This window comes from Aegilops tauschii, chromosome 1, assembly GCF_002575655.3.
Source record: "Aegilops tauschii subsp. strangulata cultivar AL8/78 chromosome 1, Aet v6.0, whole genome shotgun sequence".
NCBI lineage: Eukaryota > Viridiplantae > Streptophyta > Magnoliopsida > Poales > Poaceae > Aegilops > Aegilops tauschii.
The window spans coordinates 280,528,533-280,541,863 of NC_053035.3; positions in this window are offsets into that span (position 1 = coordinate 280,528,533).

A 13,331-nucleotide genomic window follows, 5' to 3' on the forward strand; every position below is an offset into this window, starting at 1 on the left:
CAATACAGTTATTCATTTAAGGAGAATAATGGTTACTCTGTTTATTTGAATAATACCTTCAATGGTCTTGCACCTAAAATGAATCGCGATCGTAGTGATACACATGTTCATGCCAAAAGTAATGATAGTACCACATACTTGTGGCACTGCTATTTGAGTCATATTGGGATAAAACGCATGAAGAAGCTCCATGTAGATGGATCTTTGGACTCACTCGTTTTTGAAAAGATTGAGACATGCGAACCATGTCTATTGGTATATATGCATGAAGAAACTCCATGCAGATGGATCGTTTGGACTCACTTGATTTTGAATCACTTGAGACATGCAAATCATACCACATGGGCAAGATGACTGAAAGGCCTCGTTTTCAGTAAGATGGAACAAGAGAGCAACTTATTGGAAGTAATACATTTTGATGTATGCAGTCCAATGAGTGCTGAGGCATGCAGTGGATATCGTTATGTTCTTACTTCACAGATGATTTGAGTAGATGCTGAGAATATTTACTTGATGAAACACAAGTCTGAATTATTGAAAGGTTCAAGCAATTTCAGAGTGAAGTTGAAGATCGTCGTGACAAGAGGATAAAATGTCTGTGATATGATCATAGAGATGAGTATCTGAGTTACGAGTTTTGCACACAATTAAGACATTGTGGAAAGTGTTTCACAATTAATACCGCCTAGAACACCATAGTGTGATGGTGTGTCCGAACATCATAACTGCACCCTATTGGATATGGTGCATGCCATGATGTCTCTTATCGAATTACCACTATCGTTTATGGGTTAGGCATTAGGGACAACCGCATTCACTTTAAATAGGGCACCACGCAATTCCGTTGAGACGACACCATTTAGAGAAACCTGAGTTGTCGTTTCTTAAAAGTTTGGGGCTGCGATGCTTATGTGAAAAAGTTTCAGGCTGATAAGCTCGAACCCAAAGCGGATAAATGCATCTTCATAGAAAACCCAAAACAGTTGGGTATACCTCCTATTTCAGATCTGGAAGCAAAAGTAATTGCTTCTAGAAACGGGCCCTTTCTCGAGGAAAAGTTTCTCTCGAAAGAATTGAGTGGGAGGATGGTGGAGACTTGATAAGGTTATTGAACCGTCACTTCAACTAGTGTGTAGCAGGGCACAGGAAGTTGTTCCTGTGGCACCTATACCAATTGAAGTGGAAGCTTATGATAGTGATCATGAAACTTCGGATCAAGTCACCACCAAACCTCGTAGGACGACGAGGATGCGTGCTACTTCAGAGTGGTACGTGATCCTGTCTGAGATATCATGTTGTTGGACAATACTGAACCTACGGGCTATGGAGAAGCGATGGTGGGCCCATATTCCGACAAATGGTTAGAAGCCGTGAAATCCGAGATAAATGGATCTTTGAGAAGAAGACAGACGTGGACGGTAATGTTACCGTCTATGAAGCTCGACTTGTGAAAAAAAGGTATTTTCACAAGTTCAAGGAGTTGACTACGATGAGATTTTCTCATCCGTAGCGATGCTTAAGTCCGTCGGAATCATGTTAGCATTAGCTGCATTTATGAAATCTGGCAGATGGATGTCAAAACAAGTTTCCTTACCAGTTTTCGGAAGGAAAGGTTGTATGTGATACAATCAGAAAGGTTTTGTCCATCCTAAGGATGCTAAAAGGTATGCTTGCTCCAGCGATCCTTCTAAGGACTGGAGTAAGCATCTCGGAGTTGGAATGTACGCTTTGATGAGATGATCAAAGATTTTGGGTTTATACAAAGTTTATGAGAAACTTGTATTTCCAATAAAGTGAGTGGGAGCGCTACAACATTTCTGATAAGTATATGTGAATGACATATTGTTGATCCGAAATGATGTAAAATTTCTGGAAAGCATAAAGGGTTGTTTGAAAGGAGTTTTTCAAAGGAAGACCTGGATAAAAGCTGCTTACATATTGGGCATCAAGATCTATAGAGATAGATCAAGACGCCCGATGATACTTTCAAAGAACGCACACCTTGACATGATTTTGAAAGAGTTCAAAATAGATCAACAAAGAAGGAGTTCTTGGCTGTGTTACAAGGTGTGAGTATTGAGTAAGACTCAAGACCTGACCACAAGAGAAGAAAGAGAAAGGACGAAGGTCGTCCCCTATGCTTCAGACGTAGGCTCTACAGTATGCTATGCTGTGTACCGCACATGAAGTGTGCCTTGCCATGAGTTGGTCAAGGGGTACAATAGTGATCCGGGAATGGATCACATGACAGCGGTCGAACTTATCCTTAGTATCTAGTAGACTAAGGAATTTTCTCGATTATGGAGGTGAAAAGGAGTTCGTCGTAAAGGGTTACGTCGATGCGAACTTTGACACTAATCCGGATGACTCTGAGTAGTAAACCGGATTCATATAGTAGAGCAATTATTTGAAATGGCTCCAAATAGCGCGTGGTAGCATCCACAAGATGACATAGATATTCGTAAAGCACACACGGATCTGAAAGGTTCAGACCCGTCGACTAATAACCTCTCTCACAAGCATAACATGATCAAACCAGAACTCATTGAGTGTTAATCACATAATGATGTGAACTAGATTGTTGACTCTAGTAAACTCTTTGGATGTTGGTCACATGGTGATGTGACCTGTCAGTGTTAATCACATGGTGATGTGAACTAGATTATTGACTCTAGTGCAAGTGGGAGACTGTTGGAAATATGCCCTAGAGGCAATAATAAATAGGTTATTATTATATTTCCTTGTTCATGATAATCGTTTATTATCCATGCTAGAATTGTATTGATAGGAAACACAGATGCATGTGTGGATACATAGACAACACCATGTCCCTAGTAAGCCTCTAGGAGACTAGCTCGTTGATCAATAGATGGTTACGTTTCCTGACCATGGACATTGGATGTCGTTGATAACGGGATCACATCATTAGGAGAATGATGTGATGGACAAGACCCAATCCTAAGCCTAGCACAAGATCGTGTAGTTCGTTTGCTCAGAGCTTTTCTAATGTCAAGTATCAGTTCCTTAGACCATGAGATTGTGCAACTTCCGGATACCGTAGGAATGCTTTGGGTGTACCAAACGTCACAACGTAACTGGGTGACTATAAAGGTGCACTACAGGTATCTCCGAAAGTGTCTGTTGGGTTGGCACGAATCGAGATTGGGATTTGTCACTCCGTGTAAACGGAGAGGTATCTCTGGGCCCACTCGGTAGGACATCATCATAATGTGCACAGTGTGACCAAGGAGTTGATCACGGGATGATGTGAGTTACGGAACGAGTAAAGAGACTTGCCGGTAACGAGATTGAACAAGGTATCGGGATACCGACGATCGAATCTCGGGCAAGTAACATATCGATAGACAAAGGGAATTGCATACGGGATTGATTGAATCCCCGACATAGTGGTTCATCCGATGAGATCATCATGGAACATGTGGGAGCCAACATGGGTATCCAGATCCCGCTGTTGGTTATTGGCCGGAGAACGTCTCAGTCATGTCTGCATGGTTCCCGAACCCGTAGGGTCTACACGCTTAAGGTTCGATGACGCTAGGGTTATAGGGAATAGATGTACGTGGTTACCGAATGTTGTTCGGAGTCCCGGATGAGATCCCGGACGTCACGAGGAGTTCCGGAATGGTCCGGAGGTAAAGATTTATATATGGGAAGTCCTGTTTTGGTCACCGGAAAAGTTTCGGGCGATATCGGTAATGTACCGGGACCACCGGGAGGGTCCCGGGGGTCCACCAAGTGGGGCCACCAGCCCCAGAAGGCTGTGTGGGCCAACTGTGGGAGGGGACCAGCCCCAGGTGGGCTAGTGCGCCCCCCACGAAGGCCCAAGCGCATGGGAGAGTGGGAGGGGGCGAACCCTAGGTCCAGATGGGCCTTGAGGCCCACCCTAGTGGCGCCCCCCCTCTCCTCCCCTTGGCCGCCCCCCTTGGATGGGATCTAGGGCTGGCCGCCTCCTCTTGGGGTGGGAACCCTGGAGGGGGGCGCAGCCCCCTCCCCCCCTATATATAGTTGAGGTTTGGGGCTGCCCAAGACATGAGAACGTCTCTCTTTCGGCGCAGCCATACCCCTCTCCCTCCTCCTCTTCTCCCGCGGTGCTTGGCGAAGCCCTGCGGGATTGCCACGCTCCTTCATCACCACCATGCCGTCGTGCTGCTGCTGGACGGAGTCTTCCCCAACCTCTCCCTCTCTCCTTGCTGGATCAAGGCGTGGGAGACGTCACCGGGCTGCACGTGTGTTGAACGCGGAGGCGCCGTGGTTCGGCGCTTAGATCGGAATCAACCGCGATCTGAATCGCTACGAGTACGACTCCTTCATCTGCATTCTTGCAACGCTTCCGCATCGCGATCTACAAGGGTATGTAGATGCACTCCCCTTCCCCTCGTTGCTAGAGTACTCCATAGATTGATCTTGGTGATGCGTAGAAAATTTTGAATTTCTGCTACATTCTCCAACACCGGTGGTTTTCATGGCCCGGGTGGCGGTTCAAATTCCGGCTTTCAGGGAAATCAAGGTGGCTATAATCAGCAATCTGGTCAGGGAGGTTAGCAGCAGCAGCAGTCGGGTTATCAGAGCAATCCGAAGCAGCTGAATAGTGGACAATATCATGTGTTCACCACTAGCTTGTGCAAGCGAGACCAGAAGATTCATAAAAGGGCTGTGAACGCTGTTGAGCTAGCAGTTCCCCGTTACTTAAGGTGGTCCGAGCAGCCGATTGTATGGAGCAGGGAAGATCACCCTCCCCGGGTTGACAATCCGGGTCAGTTAGCCTTGGTGGTAGCACCTCAAGTTGGTGGATATAAGTTCACTAAGGTACTCATGGATGGAGGTAGCAGCATCAACATCCTCTATTATGAGACCTTTCGACGTATGGGGTTGACTGACAAAAATTTAAAGACGTCCAACACTGTTTTCCATGGAGTGGTGCCTGGTAAGTCGGCATACCCAGTTGGCAAGATTGAGCTGGAGGTAGCCTTTGGAGATGAATATGATTCTAGGGCTGAGAAATTAACCTTTGAGGTGGTCAAGATCAAAAGCCCATATCACGCTCTGTTTGGACGGCCGGCTTATGCCAAGTTCATGGCGCGACTGTGTTATGTTTATTTGCAGCTTAAAATGTCGGGTTACAAGGGCACCATTACTGTGCATGGGAGTCGAAAGATAGCCCTGGAATGTAAGAGGGGGATGCGGCTTATGCCGAGTCTGTTTGTGCAGCAGAGGAGCTGAAGTTTTATCAAGATAACGTTGACCCGGCGGATATGACATCTCTGAAGAAGCCAACCACAGAGCATGACCCGACGATGAAGTTTAAGTCAGTTGATGAAACCAAGCTTGTTGATTTTACTCCAGGCGATTCATCTAAACAATTCAGCATCAGTGCTAATCTGGATCCTAAATAGGAAAGCGCGCTCATCGAGTTCATCCGTGAGAATCGGGACATCTTTGCATGGAAACCTTCTGACATGCCAGGTGTACCGAGAGAACTCGCTGAGCACACTCTCAATATTGATCCGAAGTTTAAGCCGGTCAGGCAATTTCTGCGGCGGTTCAACGAAGAGAGACGGAAAGCTATTGGTGAGGAGCTGGCCCGGCTCTTAGCGGCCGGGTTTATTGTTGAAGTCTTTCACCCAGAGTAGTTGGCTAACCCGGTGCTTGAACTTAAAAAGAATGGCACCTTGCGGATGTGTGTAGATTACACGGACTTAAATAAGGCCTGTCCGGCTGATCCTTTTGCTCTTCCCCGTGTTGATCAAATCATTGATGCTATGGCAGGTTGTGAGCGTTTGAGCTTCTTGGACGCTTACTCTGGTTATCATCAGATCAAAATGGCAGTTAAGGACCAGGAGAAGACGGCCTTCATCACTCCGTTTGGAGCTTTCTGCTACGTATCCATGCCGTTTGGGCTCAAGAGTGCCCAGGCAACCTATCAACGATGTGTAAAGAACTATCTCCACAATCAGATCGGGTGCAATGTTCACGCTTATGTGGATGATATAGTGGTTAAATCCAGAGAGAAGGAAACCTTGATAGATGATCTGAAGGAAACCTTTGACAATCTCCGGGTCTACAAAATGATGCTTAACCCGGCCAAATGTGTGTTTGGCGTGCCAGCAGGCAAGCTTTTGGGTTTTCTGGTCTCTAACAGAGGAATTAAAGCTAATCCAGAGAAGATCAAGGCGATTACCTCTTTGGCTAAGCCGGCGTGCATCAATGATGTTCAGCGACTGGCGGGTTGTATTGCTGCTTTAAGCCGGTTCATAAGCCGGTTAGGTGAAAAGGCCATACCGCTGTATCAAATGATGAAGAAAATGGACACTTTTGTCTGGAGTGATGCTGCTGATGCTGCCTTTGAAGATTTAAAGAGACAGTTATCTGAGCCGCCGGTCCATGCGGCTCCCATTGACAAAGAGCCGTTGCTGTTATATGTGGCCGCTAACTCATGTGCTGTCAGTGTTGCAATTGTGGTGGAGCGCAATGAGGTTGGCAAGGAGCATCCGGTTCAACGGCCGGTTTACTACATCAGTGAGGTGCTCATTGAGTCTAAGCAAAGATATCCACATTGGCAGAAGCTCATTTACGGGGTGTTCATGGCGAGCCGGAAGCTTAAGCAATACTTCCAGGGTCACCCCATCACCGTGGTAAGCTCTGCTCCCTTGGGAGACATAATCCAGAATAGAGAGGCCACAGGACGAGTCGCCAAGTGGGCCATTGAGCTTGGGCCTCATGGTTTGAAGTATGTGCCACGCACTGCTATTAAGTCTCAAGCCCTGGTGGACTTCATCAATGATTGGACAGAGCTGCAGGCACCCGGGGAGAAGCCGGATAACACATATTGGACTATTCACTTTGATGGATCCAGGCAGTTGGAAGGCTCGGGGGCTGGAGTCGTTTTAGCTTCCCCTCGAGGTGACAAATTTTGTTATGTGCTCCGGCTCATGTTTCCTTGTACTAACAATGCAGCTGAATATGAGGCCTTGCTCCATGGTCTTCGGATGGCCAAGGAGATGAATTTAAGCCGGGTAAGGTGCCTGGGCGACTCAGATCTGGTGGCTCAACAGGTGTCAGGCAAGTGGGACTCTAAGGATCCCCTCATGGCGGCTTATCGCCAAGAATTTGATGCTGTACCTGGGTACTTCAAGGGTTATCAAGTGGAGCACATTGATCGAAGGAAGAATGAGGCGGCTGATGCTTTAAGCCGGCTGGGATCACAGCGTAAGCCGGTACCGCCTAACACCTTTTTGGATGTTTTGCATAATCCTTCTGTCAAGTTACCCACAAAGGAAGACTTAGCTGTTCCAGACCCAGAACCGCGGCTGGTGGCGGCTCTTCACGTCATCCGGGATTGGAAAGTGCCATATTTGGCTTACATGACCCCGGGAGAGTTGCCTGAGGATGAGACCTTGGCGAGACAAATCATCCGGCGGTCTAAATCCATGACAATTGTTCATGGTGAGTTGCATCATCGCAGTGTCACGGGGGCGTTTCAACATTGTGTGTCACCTGCGGAAGGTCAGGAAATACTTCGTGAGATCCATGAAGGTGATTGTGGTCATCATGCCGGCTCAAAATCTCTTGTGGCCAAGGCTTTCCGTCATGGTTTTTATTGGATGACGGCTCATGCTGATGCGGAAGATCTGGTTAGTAAATGTCACGGTTGTCAAAAATTCTCACGACGAGCTCATGTGCCGGCTCAAGAATTGAGGATGATTCCAATTACTTGGCCGTTTGCAGCCTGGGGGCTTGATATGGTCGGGCCTTTCAAAAGGTCCAAGGATAAAAAGACACACCTCCTGGTGGCGGTTGATAAATTTACAAAGTGGATTGAGGCAGAGCCAGTCAGTAAGTGTGATGCAGCCACGGCGGTTCATGAAAAAGGTGATCTTTCGTTTTGGTTTTCCACACAGCATCATAACTGACAATGGCACTAACCTCTCCAAAGGAGCTATGGAAGAGTTCTGTCAATGAGAACATATCCGGCTTGATGTTTCGGCGGTAGCTCATCCTCAATCCAATGGTCAAGCTGAAAGAGCCAATCAGGAGATCTTGAAAGGTATAAAACCCCGGCTCATGGTCCCCTTACAGCGGACGCCGGGTTGTTGGGTGGAGGAATTACCCTCTGTGATTTGGAGCATCAACACTACACCTAACAGATCTACGGGTTATACACCTTTTTTCATGGTTTACGGAGCAGAGGCGGTCCTGCCAAGTGACATCCGTCATGACTCGCCCCGAGTGGCGGCTGACGTTGAGGCTGATAATGAACAAGCTCGTCAGGATGCACTTGATTTGTTGGATGAGAAGCGAGATTTGGCAATAGCCTGCTCGGCGATTTACCAACAGGACCTGCGCCGTTATCACAACCGCCGGGTTAGATCCAGAACCATTCAGGAAGGTGAGTTAGTGCTCCGGCTCATCTAGGATCAATCTGATTTGCACAAGCTATCCCCCCTTAGGAAGGACCCTCTGTGGTCAGTAAGAACCTGAACAACGGGTCATATTACCTCATCGATGTTCGAGAGCACAAAGACTCACGTAAGTCGGAAGAGGAGACCCGCCGGCCGTGGAATATCGCTCATCTTCGGCCTTACTACACTTGAGCCACCGACTCTGAGGATGTACATATTTTGAGATGTATATATTATAAAAAGCAATAAAGCAGGACCTCTGTCCTTTTCATCCTCAAAAGTTTACATGTCTTCCTTATTATGTTGTTGAAACAACCAACAGGGAGCTGATCATATTTGAATCCGGCTTTCCCTTTGGTATGGCTTATGATCATATCTGAATCTAGCCATGATCACTTGGGGGCTTCCTGTTCAAACATAGGTCGTATTCGAACCAAAGAGAACATAGCTGTCGATACCCTCTTGATCGGCATACTGCCAAGCTCACTAGGGGCTTCTTGATTGTATCCAAATCATAGCTCAACCTCTTTGAGTCTGACGTGGATCGTATTCGAATCAGCGTCATTAAACAACTTTCAAGATCACTTGGGGGCTTCGTGTTCAAACATAGGTCATACTCGAACCAAAGAGAACATAGCTGTCGATACACTCTTGATCGGCAATGCCAAAGCCACTGGGGGCTATATGATCATATCTGAATCTTAGCTTAACCCCTTTGGAACGGTTTACTGATCGTATTCGAATCAGAAGCCTTTGAATTTTGTCTATTTCTCATAACACTTTGCAATCACAATTGTTTGACTGTTTTGAGATCATTTTTTGAAAGCGTTTATGGGGTGATTTTATTCCACCGGCTTAATCTTGATCAAATACAGTTGTTAGCACATAACAAACATCATATGTGCCGGGTTTTTCAGGATTAAGCTCTTACTCTCATTGTTCGGTTCATATGAACCGCCAGGGTAATGAAAGGATCACATGTATGTTGTTACGATTATGTCTCAATGATATAATTGAGAACCGGCCTTTTTACGACTTTTTGATTCATACTCCGGGTTATCTGTAAAATATATGACCCGCCATGCGGTAAGCCGCCAAGGGACTTGCGTTTTGTTCTGTATGCAGGGCAATTAAAGCAGCTTTTTAAGCATAAGGAAAGCAGAAGATCAGCGCAAAACGGAGGAATATAAGATGGCGGCTTAAACAGTGTCGAGCGCCACACACGTGCGCGATGGCACGACAAAATTAAGTGTTTTGCTACCCTATTACATGACTCCCCGGGTCCAGATAATGAAGCATTGTTTTTAGCAAGGCACAAATATGAGTCGCCCGACGGTTCACTTGTTTTGTTGGCCTGAAGCTTCCGGGTCATCCTTTTCCGCTCCTCCGTCGGCTGCCCTGTCCTGGAAGGTTGACGATGACTAGTCAATGCCACTCAAAGCTTCAAATTCAGCCTCATCATCAATTAACCCGGCCGGATCGACTTCGGGGGCGAAGGTATGCTTACGAATTGGAGGGATCAAGCTGACTGCGTCATAATGTGGCGTTGGGATTCTCTGATTCTGGCTGTCGTAACCCGGCTGGTACTTGGTAAGGTCCGTGTCATTCCCAATCAGAGTGGCGACAGGGCGTATTTCCCTCACGCAGGCATTGAAGTCCTTCTGGTCAAATGGGGTGCCATCCTCCTTCAAGCTTGGATATCCAAGGGCGATGTCGGCCGGGTCCAACTCTGGTAGCCATGCCTTGGCCCGGCTTAATGCGGCTATGGCTCCGGCTCTTGCAGAAGCACATCTTAACTCTTGGACCCGTTGAGGTAGCACGGCAAGCCGGCTCAGTACATCCGCCAGGAGATTGGGAACCTCATTCGACAAAGCCACAACGGCTAAAGCACGTTGTGATCCGGTGTAGAGTTGTTCCACCAGTGTATAAACCGCCTTCAGCTTTATCAACATGCTCTAGTTCAGATTAGAGCTCCTGGGGCCTTCACTAACAAACATCAGGTGAGCCGGAGGTGACAATTGAGATACTTGTCGAAAAAAGATTTACAGTATTTAATACTTGCAGAATAGCTTACCAAAGATTGCTGAGACCATCTGAGATATATGGCGTTTTAAGCCGGATAACTCGGCAGTTGTTCCTGCGAGAGCTGCCTCTGCTTTCTCCGCCCGGTTGATCAAGGAGGCCTTTTCATCAGTCCAAGCTTTCTTATCTGCTTCAAAGCTCTTTTTCAATTTTTCTTGTTCAGATACACTGAACTCAAATTTGGAGTTGGCCTTTTGGATTTCAGTTTCTTGAGCTTCCAGGCGATTCTTCAAGTCAGCAATCTCCAATTCAAATTGACTCATGGCGGCCTGTATCAACGTCGGGTTACAGTCAGAATTATCATAATGCAACATTAAGTCCCAAGCACTTTGCAACCAAAGATACTTGACACTTGGGGGCTAATGTATGCTGAAGAATTCTATTTGCTGCGGCGGTTCATAGAGTTAAGTCCCAAGCATTTTGCAAGCAAAGATACTTGGCACTTGGGGGCTAATGCATATTGTAGCTCAAGTATTTTATTATAACATGGTAAGGACCGGTTCAAACATCCTATTCTAAGCCGGGTTTTGGGTGTTACAGGATAAGCCGGGCTTCTGGTAAACATTACTAAGCTAATATTAAGTCTACGGCATATTTTATCATAAGCAATAGACTTAGGGGCTGGTGTAGTAAGGATAAATAAAGAATATCAACAAGAGTTATACCTCAGATTTTTGTTGTATTTGTTTCACCATGTCAACTTCCAGGTCACGGCTGCTGTGCACTTGACTTATATAGCCAGAGACAATTTCTCCAACACTCAGATGAGTATAATCAGTGATGTCCAGCTTGGCTTTGCAGCGTTCCAGAAATTCTTCCTTGGCAGAGCACTTGGCCAGCACAGTGGGTCTTCCCGGTTCAACAAAGCCGGTCTTAATGATCTCGACATCCGGGTCATCTGCTTTGGCCGGGCTAGGGATCTCCGGGTTCTCAGAGCCGTCAAGGGCTTGCTCGGCAGGCGGATCGGAAGTTGGCGTCGGAATGTCATGGGTTGGTTCAGGTGGCGGCTCATGTGTGGTGGTGTCAGGAGTAGCCGTTCCGAGCTCCGATTCAGTCACGACCGGCTCTTCGGCCAGCTTATTTTTCTTCGCCCTCTTGCTGGGCTTCACTCGTATGCTGTGTACAAATCAGAAGGGTTAATACGAAAACATGAGTAAGATGAGCATAAGATAAACATGTTATCATTACCCTGGAGCAGTTTTGAAAGCCGGCATATTGGATTGCATGGATTCGCTGGAGGAAGGTGAAGTTTCCTGATAGTTTGAGTCAGATGAATTGAGAGGTTGACGAATGGAACCCGCCAAAGGTAAAAAAGAATGTAAATCGGAGATGACCTCAGTCCGACGCTTCCTTGTTACATCAGGTAAGCCGGGGAGAGTTCCGCATCTTTGTTGGTCCGGGTCTGCCTCCGGCTCTCATGAATCTGTCGCTTCAACAGAAATTGAGGATCTTGGTAAGCTAAAGGATGTGAAAATCTTACTTTCCGGGTCACTCTTTGGACTTTCTATCTCGGCAAAGGCTTGGATTCGGAGGAGATCGATATTAACTCTTCCTCAACTGGTTGGCTGTTTCCCGTGTCCTCCTGAAAGGAATTAATATCAATAAGATAATGATAAAAGAGTCAGGGGAGTTAAGGATTACCTCTTCTTCATCATCAGAAGTATCGTCCAGTTTAAGTAAATCTGAAGCGCTTGGCTTCTTCTTCTTCTTCTGGGTTCCTACCTTGGCGGCTTTCCTCTCGGCTCTTTTGGTCGCTCTGGCCCGTTTGGCAGCCTCATGGTCATACTGGACCTTCCAAAATTTGTCATTTGCCTGTGAATAATGAGAAAGGGTTATGAGTAAAAGCAAGGCGTTCCACAATGAAAGTACAAATTTTATAGGTTGATGACTTACTGGAGGAGCTGGATTATTCTTGCAGAACGGAAGTAAGCCGAAGGTGTTGCTAACCACTGAGCCCTCTTTCCAAAGAGATTGGGTCATGGCTTCAACCATGTCATCAGGTAAATCATCGAGACAATGACGCAGCGGGTCATCCTTTTCGCATGTGTAAGTGCACATCAAGCCAGGGCGGCGGTTTAACGGAATCACCCGCCATGAGATCCAGACTCGGACCAAATCAATGCCATCTAAGCCGTTCCCCAAAAGAGCTTTGACTTTCTTTATGGTGGGAGCAAGCTGTAGACATTCAACAACAGATAATTTATCCGGCAGTGGATGGTTGGATTCGAGGCGCAGGGCGCGAAAGCCGGGCAGCGGGTTCTCATTAGCTGGAGAAGCATCCTGGCAATAGAACCATGTCTGGTTCCAATCCTTAGGGTGGCTTGGCGGCTCAGCATATGGGAAAAGGCAGTCCCTCCGTCGCTGAATTGAGATACCACCAAGTTCCAGGCTGGGCCCATTGGCACGTTCATTATGGCGGTTTAGGTAAAACAACTCTCTGAAAAGTAATAGGTTGGGTTCTTCTCCAAGATACACCTCGCAAAAGACTTGGAAGTTGCAAATATTTGATATGGAGTTGGGCCCGATATCTTGAGGTCTGAGGTCAAAAAAGTGCAAGACATCCCTGAAGAACTTTGAGCCGGGTGGAGAAAAGCCCCGGTTCATATGATCAGTAAAGAAAACCACTTCCCCTTCCTTGGGTTGAGGTTTTTCCTCTGACGGATTTGGAGCACGATAGGACATGACTTCTTTTTTGGGCAGATAGCCAGTCTTTACGAAATCAGTCAAGGTGCTTTCAGTAACAATGGATTTGACCCAGTTGCAGGTCACGGGTGCTTTGGGAGCCTTGGGTGCCATTATACAGATGGAAGCCTATGACAAAATAAAAAA